The sequence below is a fragment of the Pleurodeles waltl genome, chromosome 10 (genome assembly GCF_031143425.1).
Source record: "Pleurodeles waltl isolate 20211129_DDA chromosome 10, aPleWal1.hap1.20221129, whole genome shotgun sequence".
In the NCBI taxonomy this organism is placed as follows: Eukaryota; Metazoa; Chordata; class Amphibia; order Caudata; family Salamandridae; genus Pleurodeles; species Pleurodeles waltl.
The window spans coordinates 680,726,612-680,739,447 of record NC_090449.1 but is presented as its reverse complement, the minus strand read 5'-3'; positions in this window follow the sequence as shown (position 1 = coordinate 680,739,447).

The window sequence follows — 12,836 nt, the reverse complement described above, 5'->3', positions numbered from 1 at the left end:
TACAGGATTGCACCAGCTGCAAACTTGAGCTCCACCACTAAAAGATCTTTGCCTGGCTAATTGGTTCAAGAAGGGACTCGCTGTTTGCTACAGGTGAAAAATAGCTAACCAGAGTCCCCTGCATGAAATCCTGAAGAAACTGGCCAGCTGACCACTGCCCAGTGGTCATTTTGGAGGTTGAGCCAGGTGCATTCTGGGAGTTGGAGTCCTTGTCCTCAAGGAGCAACTTAGAGCTTCTGGAACCTTTGGGTCTCCTCCTAAAGGACTTTCAAAGACCTTCTGGAAGAAAATCCAGAAGTTTGGAGACAATTGGAAAAGTTTTGGCAAAAAGCTCTATAAAGGGACCAATCCGCCATTGAAAGTCAAGCCGGCTTACCTCAACCATGACCTGGCCTGACTTGCAGGTTCGTCCAGCTGAAAAGCTCCGGAGCCCCAGACTCCCAGGATTTCACCGGGGGCTCCTGGAAAGGCAATCTGACAACATTGACTCGAAATCAGAAAGTCGGAAGGAAAAAGCTCCAAATAAGTGTCAAAGTCGGTAGGTAAAAAGTTGCCCGGGACTTCCCATGCAGCATATCCGAGGAAGGCTCCAGGGATGTTGGATCAAGATTGAGCTTTGGCACAGATGAAAATTTTCGTCCGGAAAAATTGTCCAAGTCCAAATGTAGAATTCTTCACCGAGGTCTCCTGTGACGTGTATCCGAAGAGGGCTCCAGGGTGGTCGATTCAGATTGGTGACTTCGTCCCCCTGAAGAAAATGTTCAAGAAAAAGACTAAGTCGGAAGGTAAACTTTTAACAGAGGCTGTAACCGAGCAGGGCTCCATTACGGTCAGCCTTAAACTGTGACTTTGCCCCAGTCGCGGTACGACGAGGTATCCTGAGTGCCGCTTTTAATTACTAAGCACTAAAAAAAAGGAATTATTTAAAAATTCATATCTCCAGTTCCCTTTATCCTATTTTATTCATGTTGGTGTCAAATTAAAGATAAAAATATTTCCTATTTCTATAATTGTTTTTGGATTTTTAAACTGTTTCCTGTGTTTTATTCTATTACTGTTTTGTGACACTTAAATACTTTACAAACTTTGTCCCTCATTATGACATTGGTGGTAAGTGGCGCTTACCCCCATGCTGCCTGCCGCCAACATACCATGACCACGGCGGTATACCGCTATGCGTATTATGACCCACACATAGAAATCTGCCACTGTACAGACGCACACACAAGTACGCCAGCCCAAAGGTCAGTGATAAACTGGCAGTACCAAAACCCACACTGTTACACCAAAACAGAAATACACCCACAGCATTATGACCCACGAATCACAGCGGCGTACATTCAACCACCATAAACCATTGGCGGTACATACCACAGCGCTCAAAATACACACACACTAACAAAACAACACTACATTGGACAATTCAAACTACACACACCTGACACACATACACACACCACACCCACAAACCACTATAAAACACACACCCACAACCCTTTACCACTACAAACAATTAGCAGCAGAGAGAGAGACATGCCAGAAGCACCCACAGAACCAGAACCACAGGACACCATCACCCATACACCGTCCATGCACCTCACAGCACACAGCCCAACACATCACCACACACACACTCACACACACCACTCACACTACTCACACTACACCCATGGCACCACGAAGACACCCCAGGTTCTCAGAGGAGGAGCTAAGTGTCATGGTGGAGGAAATCATCCGGGTAGAGCCACAGCTTTTTGGAGCACAGATGCAGTAGACATCCATTGCTAGGAAGATGGAGCTATGACGGAGAGTCGTGGATAGGGTCAACGCTGTGGCACAGCACCCCAGAACAAGGGATGACATCGGGAAGAGGTGGAACGACCTAAAGGGGAAGGTGTGTTCCATGGTTGCAAAACACCAGATAGCAGTACAGAGGACTGGTGGTGGAACCCCACCCCCTCCCCCTCAACTAACAACATGGGAGAAGCAATCATGCATCCTGAGGGCCTGGCAGGAGTAGCAGGAGGACTGGACTCTGATAAGTCAAATCTTTACTACTTTCACCCCCCACCCTCATGCCATCACATAACCTCACCCCTACCCTCACACCCACCATCTCACATATACCCCACCATCACAACCCACCCATCCCAGTAACCAGCAATACATGCACCACTATTGCATGGACACCACTCACAGCCCTGCATGAACACCCATCACCACAGCATGCAAACTAGTGACAATCACTTAGCCTACCAAATCACAACTCACACAAGCCAAAGCTGCCTTGGTAATAACAACCATAGGGGGAAACATACCCATGCACAAGATGTCACACGCAGTAACAATAACACAGCTTTCACATACCCACAGGACCCCCACACAACGTCACCGGAGAGGAGGTGCCAGCAACATCCAGTCTCCCCAGAAGAGGCCCACAGTGATGACAGCAGCTCTGCACGCCTGGATCTGGATGACCAACCTAGCCCATCAGGGACCTCTGGACACTCGTTGACCCAGGCACAGTCCCATACCACCACAGAGCCTATCCCCTCAGGAAACAACACCACAGCACCCACCCAGCGGGCCCATCCCTCTGTCCCCAGGACACGTCAATCAGCAGTGTGTCCACCATTACAGGGACCGCAGGCAACCCCACAATCACAGGACGATCAGGGACCTGAGGTCAGTGGCAGTGGGCACACGGTTCAGGGGACAAAGGCACAGGACAACTCGGAAGCTGGGAGGACTGCTGTGCGATAGGGGGAGGACAGGCCCAATGAACTGACTCTCCAAGAGGCACTCACCAACATCATGGGAGCATACCACCATTCCCAGGCAAACATGGACCAGATACTGGTCAAGCTGCAGGAGACCCAGCGGCTGCAGGAGGGACAGTACCTGGGTATCAGGGAGGACCTGAAGGACATCCACACCACCTTGGTCACCATTGCAGGGGTGCTGGCAGACATGGCCAACACCATGAGGGAGGCAGTGGCACACCAACGGGCCCCTGACAATAGCGACACTGATGAACAGCCCTCCACCTCCGCTGATGCTAGTGGACAGGAGGCACTGCCACAGGAACAACAGGCCACCAGCACCCCTCCCCCTGCAGAAGGAGAACCACCCTGCAAAAGGTCCCTGCGATCCACGCAGAAGCCAGAGAACATTGCCAAGACCCCCGCCAGGAAATAAGACTCCCCTGAATGTCACCCTTGTGTCCCACTATGTCACCCTGTCCACCTTGAACTGCCATTTTCCCTCTTCCTATGCCCCCTTGTACAATGCACCTGTGATGCCAATAGACTGGACTCTATCCTGGACTTTCCTCCATCAGCAACCCAGCCCATTGCAATACCCCCTCCACTTAGTAGCACATAAATAAACACCCTTGGAACAAATACAAGTATGGAGTCTGTCAATTGAGTGAAATATGTATTTGTTTAACATGCTGTAAACATTGCAATTAAACTGTACAGTTATGTATACATAGGTATAACCTGTAGTGGGCAGCAGTAAGCACCCCAGGAGCCAGAGTGGGGTACAGATATCTGAAAAAAGAGATGCCAAAGGGTACAGTAAGTGGCCCTAGAATTTGGAAACTCAGGCTGCCATGTACAATGGCCAACTCAAAACTGCAATGGAAGGTGAAGTTACAGTGTGTTATCTGTGTGTCACTGGAAGTACTGTTCAATTATAGTTGTTCTGTTGTCCACATCCTCTTCCTCCTCTTCGTCACTGTCCACAGGCTCCACCGCTGCCACATGACCATCTCCAGCCTCATCCTCCTGCAGAGAAGGCACCTGGCATCTCAAGGCCAGGTTGTGCAACATGCAATGATGATCTGGCACACCTTCTTGGGTGAGTAGCACAGGGATCCACCTGTCAGATGGAGGCGCCGGAATCTGGCCTTCAGGAGGCCAAAGGTGTGCTCAATCATCCTCCCTGTTCGCCCATGTGCTTCATTGAAATGTTCCTCTGCCCTTGTCCTGGCATTCCTCACTGGGGTCAGTAGCCATGAGAGGTTGGGGTAACCAGAGTCACCTGTAAAATAGAGGGATACCTGTTAGCCAGACCCTCACCCTTAGGGCCAACCCCACACCCATATACCAACAGACACTGGGTGGAGACCATAGGCTCACCTATTAGCCACACCCTGTGCCTCTGGAGTTGAGACACCACATATGGAATGCTGCTATTCCTCAAGATAAAGGCATCATGCACAGACCCAGGATACTTTGCATTGACATGGGGAAGGTCTGCCAGGCAGACTATCTGCACATTCAGAGACTGAAAGCTCTTTCGATTTCTGAACACCTGTTAATTTCTCCGGGAGCGGGGGTGGGGGGGAAAGCAATATGTGTACCATCAGCAGCACCAATGATGTTGGGGATATGTCCCAGTGCATAGAAGTCAGCCTTCAATGTGGCCAAATCCTCCACCTAGGGGACTACGATGTAGCTGTGCATGTGTTTCATCACGGCTGACAACACTCTGGTCAGCAGGTTTGAGAACATAGGCTGTGACATCCCTTCTGCCATGGTCACTGTCGCTTGGAAGGACCCACTTGCCAAGAAATGGAGCACTGACAGGACCTGCACAAGAGGGTGGATCCCAGTGGGGTGGCAGATAGGATCAGGTCTGGCTCCAATTGGGCACACAGCTCTTGGATTGTGGCCATATCAAGTCTGTAGGTAAGGATAATGTGCCTGTCCTCCATTGTCGCCAAGTCCACCAGGGGTCTGTACACGGGTGTATGTCTCCATCTCCTATTCATCCTCATCGGTTGAACTCTAAGATGAGAAACGGTGAGCAGATGGTCATATTCAAAGATATCCTCAGAGTAAAATGCCTTGCATTTTGTTACAGAAACAGTATGTGAACGTGTAGGTCCGTTGATGTGCCTATGTCTGCTGTGATGCAGTTAGGTGCCATGGCCTGTTCCCCCCTGAAATGGGGGCCGCCTGACCTGTGAGGAGGAACAAGTGGAAATGAGGTCATTCCGCTGACGTTGTGCGCCGTTGCGGGAGGCGGTCGATGACCGCCGTGCAACACCTCATTGGTTATCATTGGGGTCTATGGGTTCCAGGAGCCAATGGTAATGTACGCCGGCGGTGATGGTACGCACCGTCGTGGATGTGGCCGCCATTTTCTATCTGTTCACTCACTTGCAACCTGACCTTCAACAGGAGAGGACCTACAGTGCAAGTGCTGCAGTGACCTGTGTCTGGAAGTGACCATGGCTTGAGTGTCTGGGGAAAGGGCCCCTGCTTTCACTTCCGAGGAGTTGGAGAGACTAGTGGATGGAGTCCTACCCCAGTACCATTTACTTTATGGTCCTCCAGACCAACAGATGAGTACACTATGAGCACCATGCATGGGGCATGAATGTATGGAGTGCTGTGTGTTTAAGCCTCGTGTAGGGTGGGGGTGGACGAGGGGTCCTGGGCATAGTGCTGCATGTATGGTGGGCAATGTCTGTGCTTAAGGGGATGGGAGGGATATGGTGGGCCATGAGTGTAACAGGCCGGACGGTATGACTAATACCTTTTCTTATGTATCTTTTTCAGCAGGTCGGCACCCATCAGAAAAAGGGTATTTGGCGTGCCATCGCCAAGAAGGTGCGGACCCTGGGGGTCTTTGACAGGCGGAGCACCCACACGCAAACAGTGGGAGAACCTGCGCCGTTGGGAAAGGAGGACGGCGGAGGCCCAGCTGGGAATGGCCTCCAAACGAGGAAGGGGTGCCCGTCGTACCCTGAGCCCCCTGATGTTCTGCATCCTGACAGCAGCCTATCCAGAGTTGAATGGGCACTTGAAGGCATCACAGCAGCCACAAGGGGGTGAGTACAGTTTCAGAATCATGAGATTGCGCGTGTTGAGGTGTTATTTTGGTGGGTTATGTGGGTCTGTTGGTGCCCATAGGCCAGGATGAACATGGCAGGGTAGGTTCCATGATGGGCAAGCTCATATGCACTCCAACCCCAAAAATGCTAGTGGGCATCTACTACTAGGCAGAGTCCTGTGGGTTTCAGGTGTGATGCTATCAGCGTTAGGCATTGTCCCCCATAGCCTAGTGACTAGCATTGTAACTGGTAGTGCAGGGCATAGTGCATAGGGCTGTTCCCTGTGTGTTGTGTACTCCAACGGTGGTGTTGTTGCTGGCACTGACCAAGTGTATCCTCTGTCTCTTCCCCCCTTTTTGTTTTGTTACCCTGAACTTGTGTGCATTAGCATCATCTGGCAGAGGAGCAGAGGCACCGGCGACGGAGGGAGCTGCATCCCACATGGCCCATGAGGCCGAATCCACCAACGGTGAGGGCACCAGTGGGACGGACGGCAAGGGGAGCACTACGGCAGAGACTGGAGGGGACAGTTCGGACAGCAACACCTCCTCCAATGGAAGCTCTCTGGTGGTGGCAGACACCTCTGTGGCCACCCCAACTACAGGTACAGACGCCAACCCCGTACCAGCACCGCCCTCCCAGCAGCCCCTCAGCGTGTTTCCCGTGCCCGCTCACCCAGAAGGGTGGGCATCTCCTTCGCCCCAGGCACCTCAGACCCTGCCCCAGTCAGCCCTGCTGCCCTCAGTGAGGAGGCTATTGACCTCCTGAGATCCATCTCCGTTGGGCAGTCAACCATACTGAATGCCACCCAGGGGCTGGCAGGGCATTTGCAAAAAACAAATGCATTCCTGGAGGGCATTCACTTTGGCGTGGCGACCCAACAGAGATCATTCCAGCCTCTGGCCAACTGCCTGATGGCAGCCATTGTCCCAGTCTCTAGCCTCCCCCCTCCAACTTCCTCTACCCATTCCCAAACCCCTCAACCCCAGTCTATCCCAAGCACACCTTCAGACCAGCATGCACCCAAATCAACACACGGAAGTGCCTTAGGCACACACAGGCACCACACTTCATCCCATAAGGCACTCACACAAGCACCCTCTAGGTGCAGATACACCAACATCCACTGCCTCCACTGTGTCCCCCTCCTCCTCATCGTCCACCTCCCTCCCAGTAGCGTCTCCACTCACACCTGCATGCACTACATCCTCATCCACTACCTGCATCTCCATCACACCTATCACTACACGCCCCTCACTGGCAGTCACCACCGCCACATCCATGCACACATCCCCTGTGTCCACTCCCATTGTTTCTGTGCCCCCTCTTCCCAAAGTACACAAATGCAAGCACTCCAACACCCAACAGCCATCCACATCACGAACAACATCCAGCCCATGCACCTGCACCCAAACACAGCAGACAGACACCTCCTACAACCACTCCCTCTTCCTCCACTCCCAAACCTTCACCCACTTCCAGCCCCAGTGTCCCTAAAAGGCTTTTCCTCTCCACCCTTGACCTATTCCCTGCCTCTCCCCCCGTCCTTCACTTCAGGCCAGGGTGGGCAGAACCCAGGCCAGCACCTCAGCCACCCAGTCCACGGCCCCCGTAGTTTCTGCAGCTACTGCAGGTGTGAGAGGCCCCAAGGAGACACCCGTCAGCACTGCCAGTGTGCCTGCACCAGCTGCCAAGGGCAAGAAGGGGCCACCAGCTAGCAAGGGCAAGGAGGCACCACCAGCTAGCAAGGGCAATGAGGCACCACCAGTTAGCAAGGACAAGGAGTCACCACCAGCTAGCAAGGCCAAAAAGGGACCACCAGCTACCAAGGGCAGGAAGGGAACACCAGCTGGCAGAAGCAAGGAGGCACCACCAGCTGCCAAGGGCAGGAAGAGAGCACCAGCTGCTAAGGGCAAGCAAAAAGGCACAAACGCCACAGGCAGGATGGATCTGGTTCCTGGTGCTGGAGAAGCATCTGGGGAACAACACCAGCCATGGCACTTCAGCTGTCCCAGGCTGCAGGAGAAATGCTGGAGCCTCCCACCACCACTGACAGCACAGCCACCTGCACCACTGCCAGCACCTCCACCTCCACCGCCACCTGCACTGCCAGCAACACCACTGCCAGCAGCAGCAGCCCCAGTGGGCAGCCGTCCGAGGCTGCAGGGGAAGGGCTGGAGCCTCCCCCCACCACAGACAGCACTCCCATCTGCACTGACGCCAGCAATGCCCCCTGCACCACCACCTGCACCACCAGCAGCACCACTGCCAGCAGCAGCAGCCCCAGTGGGCAGCTGTCCGAGGCTGCAGGGGAAGGGCTGGAGCCTTCCCCCACCACTGCCAGCACCGACACCAGCACCGGCACTGCCATCACTGAGCAGCCATCACCACCGACCGGCAGTGTGTAGTCCTGCCTTCATGGATTGTAATGCATCATGCCCACTGCAAATCCTGTGGGTATGACACTCAGGTGAGAGACTGTGACCTTGCACTCCCAAAGATCTGCATCACTGGGCACAAAGCCACCTCCAGAACCAGTGGAAGGAGGCATCCACTCACCCCCTCCTTGCCAGGATGAAGCACACTGGGCACAAAGCCCCCTCCAGAACCCATGGAAGAAGGCATCCACTCACCCCTTCCTTGCCAGGATGAATCACACTGGGCACAAAGGCCACTCCAGAACCAGTGGAAGGAGGCATCCACTCACCCCCTCTATGCCAGGATGAAGCACACTGGGCACAAAGCCCCCTCCAGAACCAGTGGAGAAGCCATCCACTTGAGAGACTGTGGCTTTGCACTCCCCAGGAACAAGCAGTGGGCAAACCACCCACTTGAGAGACTGTGACTGTGCACTTCCCAGGACCAAGCAGTGGGCAAACCACCCACTAGAGAGACTGTGGCTTTGCACTCCCAATAACATCGCAGAGGGCATGTAACCCCCTCCAAGAGCAGTGGCGTTCTACCATCTTCTGGCTGAGGTGCCATCCCTTCCCCTTTCCCCTGAGGTGCCTGTGTATCTTCGACCTGTTGCCCTAGCAGTGTTCTCTTCATATTGATTCAGGAGTCAAGTGTGGCATTTGCCTATGTGTCATGGCCCTGTGGGCCACAGACATTTTGGACTGGGCATTGTCCCTCCATTTGTATATATTTGTATATATTGTATATATTGTATATTGTATATATTGTACTGTTTTGTGCTTTGTTCTTAAACTTCATATTATTACACTGGCTTTACTCACTTCCTTTCGTCCTTGCGTTATTCCTGAGGGGTACAGGGTGGATATGTAATGTTGGTGCATCTGTTTGTGTGAATGTTGTTGGGGGTGGGGGTGGGGGTGTTGCGTGTTGCGTGTGTGTGTCACTCTCTTTTTCCTCCCCCCTCCCTTGTGTGCTTGGTGCGGTACTCACTGTGGTCGTCTTCGCTGGCGTTCGTATTTGTGGTTGTAGGAGGAGGTATACCAGCATGGGGAAGATCTACAGTTCAGACTCCATGGCATCGTGGTTCTTCCTTGAGTGTAGAGAGGTAAGTCGTTTTCCTTCTGTGTACTGTTTCAGCTGTACTTATGATGGCGTTGCTACCGCCCGGGAAAAGCTGCCGGATTGGCTTGTTGTAATACTGTGGGCGGTACATTGTCTTCCGCCTGGCTGTTGGCAGTTACCGCCGTGGTGCTTGTTGCTACCGCCGTGGCGGTCGGTGTGTTAAAGTGGCTGTCTGTGTTTGTGGTTTCCACCATGTCAAAATTAAAAAAATTTACCGCCGGCCTGTTGGCGGTATTACCACCGCTTTATCACCGACCGCGAGGGTTTTAATGAGGGCCTTAGTCTCCTAAGTTAAGCCATGTTGCTCGTTGCCAAGCTACCAAGGATTGAGCTGGGGTTAATTTATTGAGACCTAACTGAACCTAATGGGGGTTAGTGGCCTTTTGCTTAGTGGAGGTACTTACCTGCCCTTTCCAATAATCTACTTTCCAACATCTGTACCCCTGGAACAGTGCCTTCTGAAAGAGAAGTATTTAAAAACTGGATGCGTTTGCAGGGCCTAAAATGGTCTTAACAAGTGGTTTTCAACCTTTTGACTTCTGTGGACCCCCACTTTATCAATACCAGAACCCAGGGACCCCCACTGAATCATTATTGGTATTCGGGGACCCCCTACTGAGTCATTTATGAAAGCTGGGGACCAAATCTGTTAATAATATTTGATTTTCTCAGCAGTCACTGACCTCCTGAGGAGGCATTGCAGACCCTCAGGCGTTCCCAGACCACAGTTTGGGAACCACTGTTCTAAACCATTGGATAAAGGGTTTTGGAGCAGTTCTGGGCCAAACAAATTTTTAACCTTAAGAAATGCGGCTCTAGAAGCTCTACATTTTTATGATATTCTTTTAAAGTCTCTTTGTATTTGATTTTGTCAGCAGCGTAATAAGATTTGTGGCAGATTCTCTCTAGCAATATTCAGTATTTTTTTTATAATTGCACGTAGGTTGTCATTAAACCAGAGGACCAGTGGAAGGGTTATATGATATTTTCTAATCGGAACAGGGATGAGAGAATCAAGTGCGGACTGAATCCAACCATCAATAGTGCATGTGTGAGAGTCACTCGACTTAGCCAAAATCAGATAGTTGTTCTTCAAAAATGAATTAAAAGCAGCATTATTAAGCTTAGACCAATACTACCAGCATGTCCAGGGTGGGTTAGCCATAATCAACAACCACCTAGAATAGGAAGGGAAAAGGAGACTGCATAATGATCTGGCCAAGACAAAGGTGAGGTTTGGTCTGCCCTCAATGTTTTTAGGTTTCAAAATATAGGATCCAATAGATAGCCCACATTATGTGTGGGACCCTCATTGGCCAGCTGAATATCCAGGGTAAAAAAATCCTCAATAAGGGTACACACAGTATTACATGTCTTGTTGTCAAAGTGAATGATAAAATCATTGAGAATTGTCCTTGGGGGACTGCACCACCAGGCCTAGGTGGGGTCAGGGTATTCCCCTTCTCTTTTTATGTTTTTTTTTGTTTTTTTGTTTTGGGACTCAGCTGAGTCCAAAGATAGCTGCCAACACTTCCTGGTTGAAGGGGTGGCAGCCAATCAGATCTCAGCATGAGATTTGTCAGATCCATGGAAGATCCCTGTCTCTTGATATACAAATCATTTTTTTCCTTAATAATGTAAAAACTACTGAACAGATTTACACCAAATCACAAAACAAGATCTGTCTGGACCAAGAGCGGTTCGGGCGGTAGTCGTGTTCAAACTCCTTATGTGAGATTGCATGGGAAAATTACATTGTGGGTCCCACTTTTCCTCGGCTCCCACTTGACATATCACCACAAAACCTTCAAGGTGCAAAAACTTAGTGAATCCTCTCAAACTTGTGCAGAGGTCTGATTGGCTGCCAACAATTCCACCAAGAAGCATTGGCAGCCATTTTGGGACTCATACTCCACTGAGTCCCAAACAAAAAAGATAAAAAATAAAGAAAAAGAGGCTGCGTAGGAATACCCCAACCACTCCTAACCGTGGTGCTGGGGTCCCCTTGGAGCCCCGCCTTGACAAAAAAAAAACATTTTGTCACATTTTTGCCATGAAATTGCTGCTGATTCGTAACTCTGCAGCACAATTTTCAAAAAAAGCAAGCGTGGACTCCCACTCTTCTTTTCAACAAAGTCCCAGTGGGCCCAAGTCCCAGGGGCATGAACAGGGGGCCCCTGTCCTGAGGCTCTTATGAGCCACCTCCCCAGAGCTTAATTCTAATTGAGGAGTGGGTCACACCGACGCCCCTCCTGTGGCTCTTTGGCCACAGGGACCAGCTCCTCCTCTGGACTTTAATTGATAAAAGAGGGGGGCACTCTGACCCCTCTCCTTGGGCTTAAATCTGCCCCAGGAACCACCACTTCCCCAGGGCTAATTAAACATTGATTGTAATTGAGATGTCATCAGTGATGTCTTCAGTGATGTCACTGACAATGTCATACGTGATGTAATATGTGAGGTCATAAACAGTGCATTGTGGGGGCGTAAGTACCTATAATTGCTGAATTTCTATGGTTTTGTATGAGTTAAATGTGAGCCTAACTATAACTCCTCTGTAACCTTTGGCTTTATCAGTGAATTTCTAAGTTTTTTTATTTGATTTCCAAACGGTAACATTGCTGTAGCCTTTGGTTTCTTCTGTGAATTTCTAAGGTTTTTCTAATTCTATTTCCTAACCCTAACGTTTCTGTAACCTTTGTTATTTTAAAGTATATTTCTATGTCTTTTAAATTCTAATTCCTAACTACATTTTCTCTGTAACCTTTTGTTTTCAAGTGAATGTCTATGCTCTTTTTACTTGTATTTCCTAATTATAAGATCCCTGTAACCTTTATTTTTTTAGCTTAATTTGTATATTTTTTACATTTATATTTTTTAACTGTTATGTGTTGTTGTGTAGCCACTTTAGCTATAGCTCCATGCATGTTATTTTAATACACTAGGCCAAGCCACTGTGCACCTTAACCTAGATATATTTTAATTGGCTTTATTTTATTATTGTTACAATAGCCACCTTTACGGTCTTGTTTTATTTTCTGTTTATCTAACTGTTTTTGCCTATGCATTCACTCTGTTCTCAAACAAGACATGCTTGCTCACTCTGTGCTTCTTCCACAGCTACAGTACAGTACATTGCCGCTCAAAGTGGTCAAAGTTTAGTCTCCAACATTCTTAGAAAATACAAATTCTTACGTAGGGGCATTTTCTCAGAACATCAGCTGTGTTGTTATAAAAACACTTCCTTGTCCCTTACACATTAGAGGAAGATTCCAGCCAGAGAACCACTACTGTATGCTGATTGCCGAATGCTTCCCTACAGATGCTAACGCAGACCGCAGGCCTTTGCTCAGGTATGGGGGATGATGTCTTCCCAGAGGAACCTGAAGGGCAGAATTAGAGCTTAACATGCTGTGCTCTATTGTAAACTAGGTAGGAGTTGGTTTAT